General features: G+C 44.0%; 1 protein-coding gene across 9 annotated transcripts in view; it reads left to right on the forward strand.

The window, feature by feature from the left end:
• Positions 1-13,473, forward strand: part of MSI2 (musashi RNA binding protein 2) — a 539,650-nt gene that overhangs the window by 415,423 nt on the left and 110,754 nt on the right. The window lies entirely within an intron of this gene.

Below are 13,473 nucleotides of genomic sequence, written 5' to 3' on the forward strand. Positions count from 1 at the left end.
CAAAGCAAAGTAGACACAAAAGAAAATAAGAATCTCTGGGCCACAATGGGACCTTTGAGGTCAGCTTAGGTAACTTCTCACCCAGAGACATTAAGTGAATTGCCCAAGAGCACACAGGTAGTCAGGTAACCCTTCTTTCTGTCTGTGATGCACAAAGCTGTGTGACCTTGAGCAAATTACTTGATTGTCTTCGGTCTCGGTTCTTTTATCTGTAAAATGGGGGTGGGGAGGAGAGAGAAAGGACAAGAGAGAGGGGGGTAGAAAGGAAGGATAGTTCAGAGGTCATCTTAGAGGGAAGATCTTCAGAGCCTTCAGCATTAAAGGTTAAATGGCTTGCTGCATAAAGTAGGATTTGATCTGAGACTTCAAGGAAGCTTCAAGGTGGAGACAAAAACTGTCTGTCTTCTATTGTTGTTGTTGTTTCATCTGGACCTATAATTTCATTGGTTTAGGGAATGCTCTCCTGTACCAAATCAGATTCACACCAGCAGGCGTCCTTAGCCGTTTTTATGTCTTGTACCCCTTTGGCAGTCTGGGGAAGCCTATAAACCCCTTCTTAAAAAGTGTTTTTAAATAATTGAAGGAAATGATAAATTTCAGTTAGAGGTTAGCAAAAACAAATACGTAATTGCCCCATCCAAATTCATGGACCCCCTGAAATAAATCCATAGATGTCAGGTTACAAACCTCTGCTTCTGAGGGCTGCCTGTGATCCTCAGAGGTTAAATGACTTTATCCAGGTTTGTCAGAGCAGGGATTTGGACCCAGGTCTTTCTGACTCTAAGACTAGCTCACTGTCCTCTACACCAGATGCTTCTCCTGACCCTCCTAAGTAAGGTGGTTTAATCCTCTGCCAAGGGTGGTCAGGAGCCTTTAGAGCTGCCTTTAACTGAATAGGAGAATAAGGGTAGCAAGGACCTGGTACATAGTAAACACTTAATACATGCTTGTTGAATGACTGATTGACACACGAGCCTGATCTGGGCCAAGCTCTTGGCCTTCCCCAAAGGGAAAAGGACTGGACTTCGTCCTGGCACCTCCCTTAATGTCCCCGAGTTCCCCATGTGTTATTACTCTTGAAGGGCACACTCGGCAAATCCAGCCCAGAGAAAAACGAAAAAACTCCAAGCTTTGCAGATTTGCAAAGACAAAGGCTGAAGAGGCTTTTTTCTGGTCCCCTTTCTCCAGCTGTGTGCTTGCCCTCGGCTCCCCTCCTTCCTGCTGGGTCCGCATTGAAATCCTGGCCCCTTTTGCGGAGGTCCTGATCTGAGCCAGTTGTCTAGCGATTTAATTTGGTGAATTTACCACTGAGTCCCAGAGTTTATATTGGCACTTAACAGCGGTAATATGTGTCTCTCTCACCAAGAACTGACTATTTTCCTGACCAAGATGGAACACCACGTACAAAAAAATAGGTTTGTGAACTAATCTCCTGTCCTGACAAGTGTCATTCACAGAATCACTGCTATAGAGCAGGCTTGGAATTAAATGAGGTTGGTATTTTCTAGATGGGATCACAGGTGCTCTCAGGCTCTCTTCCTCTCTCCTTTCACTCTCTCTCCCTCCTTGTCTTTGTCTCTGTTTCTCTCCCCCTTTTCTCTCTTACTTTCTCTTCTCTCTGTCTCTCCCTCCCTACCTCTCCCCCTCTTTCCCTCTTCCCCTCCCCCTCCTTCCCTTCCTCTTCCTCTCCCTGTCTCTCTCCTTCTCCTCTCTCTCTCTCTCTCTCTCTCTCTCTCTCTCTCTCTCTCTCTCTCTCTCTCTCTCTCTCTCTCTCTCTCTCTCTCCCTCTGTCTCTGCCTGTCTCTTTCTCTCACTCTCCCTCCCTCCCTCTTTCTTCTCTCCTTTCTTCTTTCTCCTCCACTACCTCTCTCCCTCTTTCCCTTTCCTCCTTCTCTCACCTGTCTCTCCTCTCCTTCTCCTCTCTCTCTCTCTCTCTCTCTCTCTCTCTCTCTCTCTCTCTCTCTCTCTCTCTCTCTCCTCTCTCTCTCTCTCTCTCTCCCCCCCTCTCTCTCTCTCCCTCTCTCTCCCTCTCTCTCTCTTTCTCTCACTCTCCCTCCCTCCCTCTCTCTTCCTCTCTCGTCTCTCCTTTCTTCTCTCTCCTCTCTCAACTAGAGTCTAGGCTGAGACTCTAAAGCCTCAGGCACTTTCAGATAACACTATCAGTATGCAAGGCAGATTTCCAAGTATTTTAATTTTATTTTGCATTTTTGGAGAAGGGTTAGATTCCAAGCTGTCCCATCCCTCTTTGCCTTAAGATCAGGAAGCTGTCTATCCCCTACTATGATTTGAGAGGCATAGGAAGTAACAAAGATACCCACTTCAACTTGTCCTCCAAATAAATCCTTCCCACTGGCTTCCTGTAGTCTGATATTACAACACAGAAGCATAATTCCTTGAGGTAGAGAAAGAGGAGAGCTAAACCAGGAGACAGGAGAGGCCTGGGTCCATACCCCCACTCAAACTATTTATTGCTACCTCTTTGACCTTGAGCAAATCACATAAGTGGTCTAAGCTTCAGTATCCTCATCTGAGCAATGGGAATGATGATAATAATAAATTATTTACACTACCTACCTCACCAGGCTCTCGTGAGGGAAGCATCTTGCAAATCTTAAAATACTACAGAAAAAAATGATTTAAAATTCAAATCTGGCTGGGGGATAATGATGGCCTTGGGCCCTAGGTTGAAATAGGCATGAGTTCCAGGTCCTTTCCTGAGAGCAGATTTTTTTAGGAGCAGGGAAGGGTGGCAGAGAACTAGAGATCAGCAAGTGCCTGAGGGAGGGCAGAGGAGGGAGGAGGGATCAGATAACATAAATTTGATACCACTAAGATGTGGAGAAAGGAGCAGAGCTGAGAGGCTGAGGGTGCTCCAAAGAACAGCCCTGCCTGGGACAGTGCCATCCCTCAGGATAATGACCCTCAGCCCTAGTGAAAGGGGTCTATTTTAGCTACCCCTCAGGGTGAGACATCCCCAGAACTTAAAACCAGGGGTCCTTAATCTGGGCTCTATCCATGAACTTGGTGTTTTCATGTGATAATTACATTTCAGTCTTGTTTCCTTTGCAATCCTAATCATCTTATTTTTGCATCTAAAAACATTATGGCTGAGAAGGGGTCTGTAAGTTTCTCCAGATCGCCAGAGGGGGCCATGCCACATAACAAAAGGCTGAGAACCCCCACAGGATAGTCTCAGAAAGCATTCCAGGAGCAATTCTCCGCTTGTCCCGATCACTGAGTCCCCTCTTCTGCCAACAGTCTCTTAGTTCTTTCTCCTCCTTCAGTAATTTGGGGGACAGAAGCCCATGCCTTCTCAACAACCTTGCCCTTCCAGAATTTGTGGAAGGACAGAGATCTCAGCAGCCGACATTGGCTTTCCTATGGTCATTTGAAAAATCATTATTTAACAGAAACCCATCCTGAAATGGTCTTCTCACTTTTGCCTTTTGCTTTTAAAATATTTATCCCAACATTTCAAGGGAAACCTTAACCAGAGCATCCTGGGGCCGAAAACAAGAGGAAAACTTCTCATTTCAATGGAGGAATGAGTTCAGGTTTGTGTGGCTTAATATTAATTTAAGGAATTCAGCCTTGCACTTTGACTCAGGCTAGATGGGAAATTTCAGAAGGATGGTTATGTTTTCTGATCTCCCCTCCCCCTGCTGGCATATGTGAGCCCCCCCTCCCTTGGCTGTGCCTTCCCTCCAGAGGTGGCTGGAGAGCCGCAGGTGTGAGCTAGCCTGCTCTAAGTAACTTTCCCCCTCCTGATTAAGTGGTATGTGTGAATGAAGGAGATCCGTGTTGATTCACACCAATCTATGCCCGGCTGTGAGAGCTGCTTCCAATTCCCCACAGCCCCAGCAAGCTTTGCAAGGCAGAAAGAAATATGACCGGGCAAGTTGAGAAAATAAATTAAACTAATGTCAACTTTTCTTGTTTCTCCCCTCATTATTAGGGGATGGAATGAGGCTCATTTATCAAGCGGGAAGAAAAAATTAATTGACACAGACTTTAATATTATGATGTCTGGCTTGTCTGGTCACATTCCTTCATTTTCTGAAAGGCATTTTATTACAGTTTACAACCAGCTGCCAAACTATTGGTGTAAACAGGAGAGCAGGTGCATCAATAATGCCACACTGGAGGGGCCCTAGATACCAACCTAGAGGCTACTTTGCAGGGAGAGAATAATGCCAGAAATGGCGGGGGGAGCCAGGTGGAGCTTGTTGGATTTGAGTGAGAAGACAGAGTGTCAGTTGGGGGGTAGAGATTGGTGCATTGAGAATGGAGGGTTGCAAAGGCTTTGTGTCCTGTTTTCCAGACATTGTGGAGGAATGAAGAAAAGAAAGAGGAGAACAGGAGAACAGGAATGTTTGCTTCTTATATTCGTCCCCTCATAGGAGTCTTTGTTTATGGCTAGCCCCGAGGATGATTCCTCTGCATGCCCAGTTCACTCTTTCTTCCCCTTGTTCTTTGCTCCCTTTTCAGATAAGTAATGAGGGCCTCTAGACAGGAGTATGCTGATTCCTCCAGGGTGGCTGGCCCATTTTTTTTTTAAGCCAGGTTGCTGGAGAACAGGACTCTTTAAATGGGTCACCAAGTGTCACGCTACTCCCTCTCTTTGCACGAGAGCTGATGTTATAGATTGAGGCAGAAGTGGAAAGAGAAACTGTACAGAGAAGCAACTTCATTCCCTTTAAAATCTGGGTTAAACAGATTGGGGGAGTGTTTGAGAATCATTCTGTGTTTGCTTATTTTTTCCCCCTTAAGCTGGGTTTGCCTTTCTGATGTAATTGGCATAGAATCATGGAATTCCAGTGCTATCTGGAAGCTTCATCTAATCCGGAGATTTTCAACCTGGAGTCTGTGAACTTTTTTCTTATATATCTAGATAACTATATTTTGTTATAATTGATTTTCCTCATAATCTCCTATATTTTATTTTATGTATTTAAAATGTTATTCTGAGAAGGGGGTCCATAAACTTCACTGCCCAAGGGATCCATGACAAATAAAAGGTGGAGAATCCCAGACCCAGACTGACCCCACTTCAGTTTGGAGGGAACCCAAGCACATACAGGGAGGAACCCCTTTTGGTCTTGATGTCTACTGTTACTTTTGACCTTCTTAACATGTGAGCTCAGTGTGTTCCGTGTGCTGTGTTCTCCTTATACAGATGAGGAACCATCACAGGTTGACCTGAAGGGAAAAACAACCTGAGAGAGTAATGTAACTAACCTGGGAGATCAGCCTACCCTGTGGCTGCAGACCAGCCTTTGTCAGTACAGCAAGCTCATCTGCTTTCTGTTACTTACCATGATCTGATGCCCATTTCCCAGATGCTGTAACAAAGGGAATAGGTTAGTGAGAGTTAGACAAAGACAACATTGTTGCCTGTAGCTGTACCCTGGTTTGAAAGTGAATTGAATGAAATGGCAAGCCTAGTTTAGAATTACAAGGGCCCATCCTCTGTTCTACCATAGGCTGCTGCATCTAATGCAGTATTTCTGTTTTGGATGCTAAGGTCCAAGACAGCAGGGACTGGAGTTGTGCAAGCTTTCCATAATACTTTGTATCTAAAAATATTTAATAAATAATACAGGTAACTCTTGCTAGTTCATGTTAATGGAAAGGTACAATGGCAGAGATACCCCAAAGCAGAAAAAGGTGGCCAAAAAAATGTGAATGAGTTTTTATTGTTGTTGGGGAAGATTTAACTTATATGTTTTGAATCATTCCTCCACTCCCCCAATTTACGTTCGTATTAAAAACATAACATTACTTTTTTAAAAAATAACATTACTTTAGCACACGCCAGCTTGATAGTAAGAGGAGGAAGCCCCAAAATGTTCTGGGTTGCAGGAGCTAAGAGAGAAAGGAACCAGGCAGAAATTTGGCCTCCCCAGATAATCCATAGCATGGATAATTGAGAGTGCACAGTGTCTCAAAAGTGATAGTGGCTAATGCTAATACCACTTGACATTTAGTGATGGGAAAGATGAAGAGGATGCTATATCTTTGATGGCCTACATTCTATCCAAAGACCACACCTCCTTCCTCACATCCCCCAGAAATGACTGGGGCTAGCTAATGCTGCTTTTGCATTTGATGACCCCATTGTGTGTCAAGGATGACCTCCAGGAGAGAGGGCTCATTTCCCGAAGTGTCTATCTCTACTGCCTGTGGCTTAAGAGCCTGAGGGGAGGGGTTCTGAATGAGTTATACATATATTTGCATACATACACATGCCTTTAGTTCCCCCTGTGATCGTTGGAATAAATCAGACCATTTTCTCTTTTCCCAGTTCTCCCCCTAAACCAAGTGCTAGATTAACTCATGCCTCCCATCGATTTTCATTGAAGATGCATTAGGCACTGCCTGATTGCCTATTAGTATCCATTGACCTATATGAAAATAGAAAATGATTTTCAAGGATAAGAGTAGTCTATTCCCACCACAAATATCTCCAAGTCCAGGACTCACTCTTCAGTGGCTGCATTTGGCTTAACCTTTTATATTTTCAGGTATTTTGTTTTCTGAATTTCTCTTCTCTTCCCCCCCCTTTTTTTAAAATAGACTATTATTCAAATGAATATTCAGTTCTGTTCATTTGAATAAAGAAAAAAAGTTTGACTATTAAATGTTTTTCTCCAAAGTAGGGTTTGTTAATTTCTAATAATAGCTTCATTCAGAAGAATGCTGGAGAATTCAGTTTTTAAAATGCTCCCTGTCAAGTGCTATCCTATTTGTGTCCATTCTCAATGCCCTTTTTTTGTTTGCCATTTATCTTCGTGTCCACCTTCCTTGGCACCTTTGGGCTGACACATGGTGCTTTTGATTAAAAAACCTAACAGCAGGGTTGGGATTTCAGCAGTAGATGGAAGACTTGATTTCAAATCCCAGAGCCTGCCTCTGATACTTTTCAGCTGTGTGAATTTGGGTATATTGCTTAACACCCCCCACTCAGGCTACTCATCTGTACAATGGGAATAAAAACCCATCTCTTAGGGTCATTATAAGGCTCAAAAGTAATAATGCACTTAAAAAACAAACAAACCAAAGCTAAAAATCAACTACTTTTTCTTAAGCGCTCTCTCTAGTCTTTTACTTAAAGCAGCCAGTGGCTTGAATTAGGCACCTTCAAAAAACTGGAGACTTCCTAAAAATAGTGACAAGGATTCATAGCTGCCTTTGCCACAGTAACAAAGTTATTGAGGTTGTGAGGTTAAGGAGTAGAAGAAACCCAATCTCCAAAGTAGCCATGGGCCTGAAGGGGAAGAAGGCAGTGAATATAGAGTTGGCAGAGCAAACACACCAAATGTCTTTTCAAGGTTAAGGGAGTCATTTACTAGCTGGGTGACCCTGGGCAAGCCTCTGAACCTCTCAGAGCCTCAGTTTCCTCATCTGAAAAATGGGGATAATAATAGCATCAGTGTACAAGCATTTATCAAGCACCTACTCTGTGCTGGGCATTTTGCTAGCAGCTGAGTATACAGATACAAAGGATGAAACAATCTCTTCTCACAAAGAGCTTGCATTCTAAGGGAGGAGATAATGAATACCTCTACAACTGTGCACAAGACAAGTATAAAGAGAATAAGGATCAAAACTGCTATTTAATTGGTGTAGGGAACTCTGAGGTGAGGAAGCTCCCCTTATGATCGCCAGGCACTACCTTCTCTATAAGACATATAGTCTTAGTTGCCTGGGACACTGAGAGATTAAGTGTCTTGCCCAGGGTCACACAGTCCATGTGTGTCAGAGGCAGAACTTGAACCCAGGTCTTCCTGGCTGGCTCTCTATCTACTTGGCTTCTCACAAATGCAAAGAAAATAAATACAAAGCAGTTAAATCAGAGGCAGTTTGGGAGGGAGAGTACTTCACAGAATTCATTGTGCGGATCAGATGAGATAATATACTACGCAAATGCAAGCTATTTTTGTTACCTCCCTAGCACGAAGATTGGGAAGCAAGCATTTTGTATCCCTGAAAGCTCCAGGTACATGAGACTTCTAATAGTCCTGTTCTTTCCGAGGCACCCTTTGAGCCATTTCTGGGGTTTCACTTCTCCTTGACATTCTCCTCTTCTCCCACCCTGTCTTCCTGTCCTACACAGCTCATTTGGAGAAAAAAAAAATAAGATCTCTCCACCCCCCTGCTTCCTTCACCCTAATTTATGCTTTTCTTCCTCCATCCCATATTTTATTTCATTTTGGGGAGGGGGTTGTTAACCACTGAACAACTAATTCATTGTAGATGATAATGTAGCCGTGAGAGAAAATGATTACCAGTTAAGGAATAACACTTATTGATAATTAAGTGTTTCATCGCCTTCTTTGCTTTCTCCCAAGTGGAATAAATAAATATTTTAGACATAATCAAGTTTGTTTTCTCTACTCAGGCCAAACAGACAGACATGTTGGAATGATGCAGATCTTTAAAATCCTGCAAATGAGGCTCGACATTTTTGAATTGTTATGCATCCTGGGTGCATGGGCTTGAAACCCAAGCTACCTCCCTTAATCAAGAAAAAACATTTTTGTGATACTTGCATTCTCAATTCCATGGGGTTAGGGAAGGGACCAGTCAGGAGAGCATCAGAATTGGAATTTGAAATGATTTGGTGAAACCAGCCTCTCCTTTCCCCTCACCCATACCCCTTCCCTCCCGTCCTCAGGCAATAGTCTGCATTTCAATTCTCATCTCTCATACATGCTTCTCCTTATCTCAGAACTGGTGGCACTGTCTGGAAAATGAGGGCAGCAAATTTCTCCATTCCCCCTGTTCATTAACCAGTTTCTATTGGAGATAATGCCCAGCATTGAGGCAATTAGTGATTTATACAACAAGTGTGTATGGTCTGTGGGGCAGGGCGGGGCTCTTGTCTCCTTGCTAGGGAGATGAGCTGCTGGCAGTAGTAGAGACAAGTACATGCCTCAGCACAGTGTCACCTTTAAAATGTTCTGGCCATTGGCTAGGAAGATGACGGGCCTGTGAGTCACCACACAACATACTGCGTATGCTGTTTCGCAGTAGTTGGGATGAGTTATGCTGAGCCATTTGTACTATCACCCAGAGCTCCTGTTGAATCTCGGCACATACGGTACATGAAATCAACTGGCCTGGTTGCAGGATGAAGGCTATGTTTGGGGAAAGGCTTGTTCTGGGTATGAAGGTCACACCTGTGACCTTGGCCTTGCCAGGATAGAACTGCCAGCTAAACCAATTGGTGCAGTAACTCTATGAGATAAGATTATTATTATCCCCAATTTACAGATGAGGAAACTGAGCCTGAGAGAGGTCAAGTGACTCGCCCAGGGTCATATACCTAGGAAGTATCCAAGGCAGGATTTGAACCATGCTCATCCAGACTCCAAATCCAGTAGTGTAACCATTGCACCACCTAGCTGCGCAGATAAACAAGCCTTTTGTTTGGGATACAACAACAGATTCATAACTAGGCAGGATGAGTGGGTTGGGTTTTGGCCCAGGGCACTGAATTTGGAGTGTACCAAGTTGCATCTTTTTGCAGAGTAGAAACACAAGAGCCTGGCATCTAGTTTGCAAACAGTTAAAGGAGGAAACTCCCAGATGGCAGAAGGGGTTAAGTTCCAGTTCCCCTACTCCTCAGTGATCCAATGGTGACTTCCCCAGCAGCAACCCAGGCCTCAGTCCTACTATTCATGTGAGAACATGCATGTTTCATATCACTTATCCCTGGTCCTGGTTGGGGCATCTGCCCAGGTTGAAAAAAATCCTAACTATGGCTCTGGTAAGGCAGAGGATTCCCATATTTGTATAGAAGGTTGATGCTTGAGGTCCTTCCAACCCAAAAGCCCTATGATTTCCTGCATGCCAAAGAGCCACAGACATTTTAGGTCACAGCCTGGCATCTTCTGTGATGAGGCAGGAGTGTATTCTCTATGTCACATTACCCAATGTGTTGTTCGAGGCAGCTGTAATAGCCCATCTTGTGAACAAGTGAGTTTGTTGTCATTGAAAAGGATTTAAGCCCAAACTGGATGCCTGTCTCTTAGGGGTGCTGTGGGAGAAATCCCTCTTTTGATGGGAAGTTAGATAAAATAACTTCTAAATTCTCTTCCAGTGCTAGGATTGAGTGATTCTAGATAGACTGTCATTTAATGAATGTTCAGGAAAGGTTTTTACTAGGCTCCACAGAACATTGTTAGAAAAAATAAAGTTTTTCGGGGGGGAGGTGGTGGTGGTGGGAAACAATAGAAAATCATATAGCAGGCAAGCAAAATAACAATGAGTTTTTTGGATTATCTAGGGCAGGGGTGGGAAACCTGTGGCCTTGAGGCCACATGTGGCCCTCTAGGTCCTCAAGTGTGTCCCTTTGACTGAATCCGAACTTCACAGAACAAATCCCCTGAATAAAAGGATTTGTTCTGTAAAACTTGGACTCAGTCAAAAGGCCACACCCAAGGACCTAGAGGGCCACATGTGGCCTCCTGAGGCCATAGGTTCCCCACCCCTAAAGGATTTCTGCCTTTACTCAGTCATGGATAGCATTAAGAATTGACTGGGGGAAATAAAGAAATAAGCAAAGAAGCTAGGAAGTAAAGAAACCAGTTCTGAGGAAATGATAGATACCTACAGGGAAGGCTGGGGATTTTTTCCTTGGCCACCCATTGTGGTTGGTATTTGAACCTGACGAACTAGTGTTCATCTGCTGAGCCCCATTTAAAACAAGATATATACTCTTTCCTGATCAAGGCTTCAGGCCCTAAGGGTAACCTAATTTATAGCTTGTACCAGGTGAGTTTAGGAAAAGCATGCCAACTCACTTTACTTGCCAATTTTTTTATCCCAAGTTGACTCCTGGAATAGATATGTTTAATCACCAAGAAATAGACATTTAATCAGTCAGTAAGTCAGCAAGTATTCATTAAGTGTTTACTGTGTGCCAGGCATTGTGCTAAGCGCTGAGATACCAAGAAAGGCAAAGAGTAGTCTCTGCCTTCAGGGAGCACCTGTTCTAATAACGTGAATACATCAATAACTAGGCACATACAAGATCTATAGAGAGGTGATACCATTAATCTGAAAGGGGAGGCATTAACAGCTGGGGATGGGGGTGCTGGGAAAGTTCTCCTGAAGAAAGTAGGCTTTGAGCTGAGTCTTGAAGGAAGCCAAGGAAATTGCAGGGGCCATAGGGTAGACCATTCCAGACTGGGGGGCTGGTCAATGCAGAGGCAAAAAGGCAGGAGACGAGAGGCATGTTCAGTGACTAGAAGCTGGTCAGTGTCACTGAATCATAGAGTATATGGAGGAGGGGAAAGTAAGGGGTCAGATTATAAAGAGCTTTCAAAATAGAGTTGATATTTGATCCTAGAGGTAATAGTGAGTCATGGAAGCTCATCAATCAGGGTCGTTGATATAGTTATATCTTCTCTTTAGGAAAATGACCTCGGTATCTAAGTGGAGGATGGGATTAGAGTGGGAGGAGATGAGGCCAGGAGATCAGTAAGGAAGCTATTATAATAGTTGAGGCAAGAGGTGATGAGGGTCTTAACTAGCATTCTGGGTGTATGAGGAGAGAAAAAGGGATGAAAGTGAGGAATGTTGTGTAGAATTGAAAAAGATTTGGGGCAGCAAGGTGATGCAGTAGATAGAGCACTGGCCCTGGAATCAGGAGGACTTGAGTTCAAATCCAACCTCAGATGCGTAACACTTACTAGCCGGGTGACCCTGGGCAAGTCACTTAACCCCGAAGGGGAAAAGAAAGATCTGGCAATAGATTGGGTATGTGTGGTAAGTGAGAGTGGGGAGTCTTGGATGACTGTGAGGTTGGGGGCTTGGGTGATTCAGAGGTTGGTGGCGCCCATGACAGTAACAGGAAAGTTTGGAAGAGGAGGAGAGAATTTGGGGGCAGTATAATATTTTCTTTTGGATGTGGTAAATCTTAGATGCTTATGGGACATCCGGTTCCAGGTGTCCCTGAGGCAATTGGAGTTGCCTGACTGTAGCTCAGCAGAGAGACTGGGCCTGGGCATGCAGCTTCCAAAGAAGCTGGTAGAAGCATGGAACATTTGATCTGAAGGAGGTATGAGAGCAGCTTGCCTGCCTGGTGGTTCACAACCTTTGGCAGCTCAGTGGCGAAGCAGACAGAGCTGGTCCTGGAGTCAGGAAGGCCTAAGTTCAAATCCAGCCTCAGAAATTTACCAGCTATGTGACCTTGGGCAAGTCACTTAACCTCTGCCTGCCTCAGTTTCCTTAACTGTAAAATGAGGGTGATAATAGCACCTCCTAGGGTTGTTGTGAGAATCAAATGAGATAATATTTGTAAAGTGCTTAGCACAGTGCCTGGCGTATAGTAGGTGCTTAATAAATACTCATTTCCTTCCTTCCTTCCTTCTTTCTTTCCTTCCCATGACCTTAAAGAGAAAATTAATGAGGCATTGAGACTGATGCTTAAAGGGAAATTCAATGGGAAAAGTCTATTTTTAAGAAACAATACGGTTCACAAGTGACAATGATTTAATAAGATCCTCCCCCCATCCAAAAAAAAAACCTACCCCCTTAATTCCCTGTGTACGTGTTGTGTCCCATTCTCCACTGATCTGAGAGCTTCTGAATATCTTTCCAGAGATAACCAGTGACCCTTTTTTTTGGACTGCAGCTGAAGACTGGAAACCAGCTTGAGCTCTAATAGCATATGCATGAGTTCCTGAAGCTGGGGACTGTTTGCTTGTTGTCTTGTCTCCCTGGTGCCTAGCATATTGCCTTGAACAGAGCAGATAGTTAATTAATGTTCATTGAGTTGAGTCCAGAGAGAGTTGTAGTGGAAAGAGAATTGGATTTGGGCTGAGAAGAACTGGGTTCCAATCCCCATTCTGCTGTTTATTCCTTGTGTAGCCTTGGGCAGAATTTCCAGGAACTTCCTTCCCTGGGTCTCAAGTTTCCTTACTTATAAAATCAGGCATTTGGGCCACAGGATGTCTCTAAGGGCCCTGTCTAGCTTTAAATCTTCCGGTCTCGTCTTGATCAAGGCCATGTAACTATTTTGTGTAAGTGCAGCAAAGAGGAGCAGGGTCTTGTTCCTCAGTTTCTTGTCAGTATACCATCCATCTCCCCCCCCACCACACGTACTTTTTGGTGTTAGGAAAGGCTTTGTCGTAGAATATGAAGAGGGCAAGATTTATAAGGCACTTTATAAGGTTTGTGAAAAATGCTTTACAAATATCCCATTTTATCCTCCCAACAACCCTGGGAGGTGGGTGCTATTATTATCCCCATTTTACAGAAAAGGAACCTTAGGCTAAGAAAGGTAAAGGGATTTGCCCAGAGTCACAACTAGTAAGTAAGTGTCTGAGGCTGGGATTTGAGCTCAGGTCTTCCTGACTCCAGGTCTAGTCCTACCTGTATGACCTTGGACAAAGTCACAGAACATCTCTGGGCCTCAATTTCCTCATCTATAAAAAAGAAGCGGGTTAGATGAGGTGGGCCTCC

The sequence above is a fragment of the Phascolarctos cinereus genome, unplaced genomic scaffold, assembly GCF_003287225.1.
Source record: "Phascolarctos cinereus isolate Bilbo 61053 unplaced genomic scaffold, phaCin_HiC Scaffold_5;HRSCAF=322, whole genome shotgun sequence".
Lineage (NCBI taxonomy): Eukaryota > Metazoa > Chordata > Mammalia > Diprotodontia > Phascolarctidae > Phascolarctos > Phascolarctos cinereus.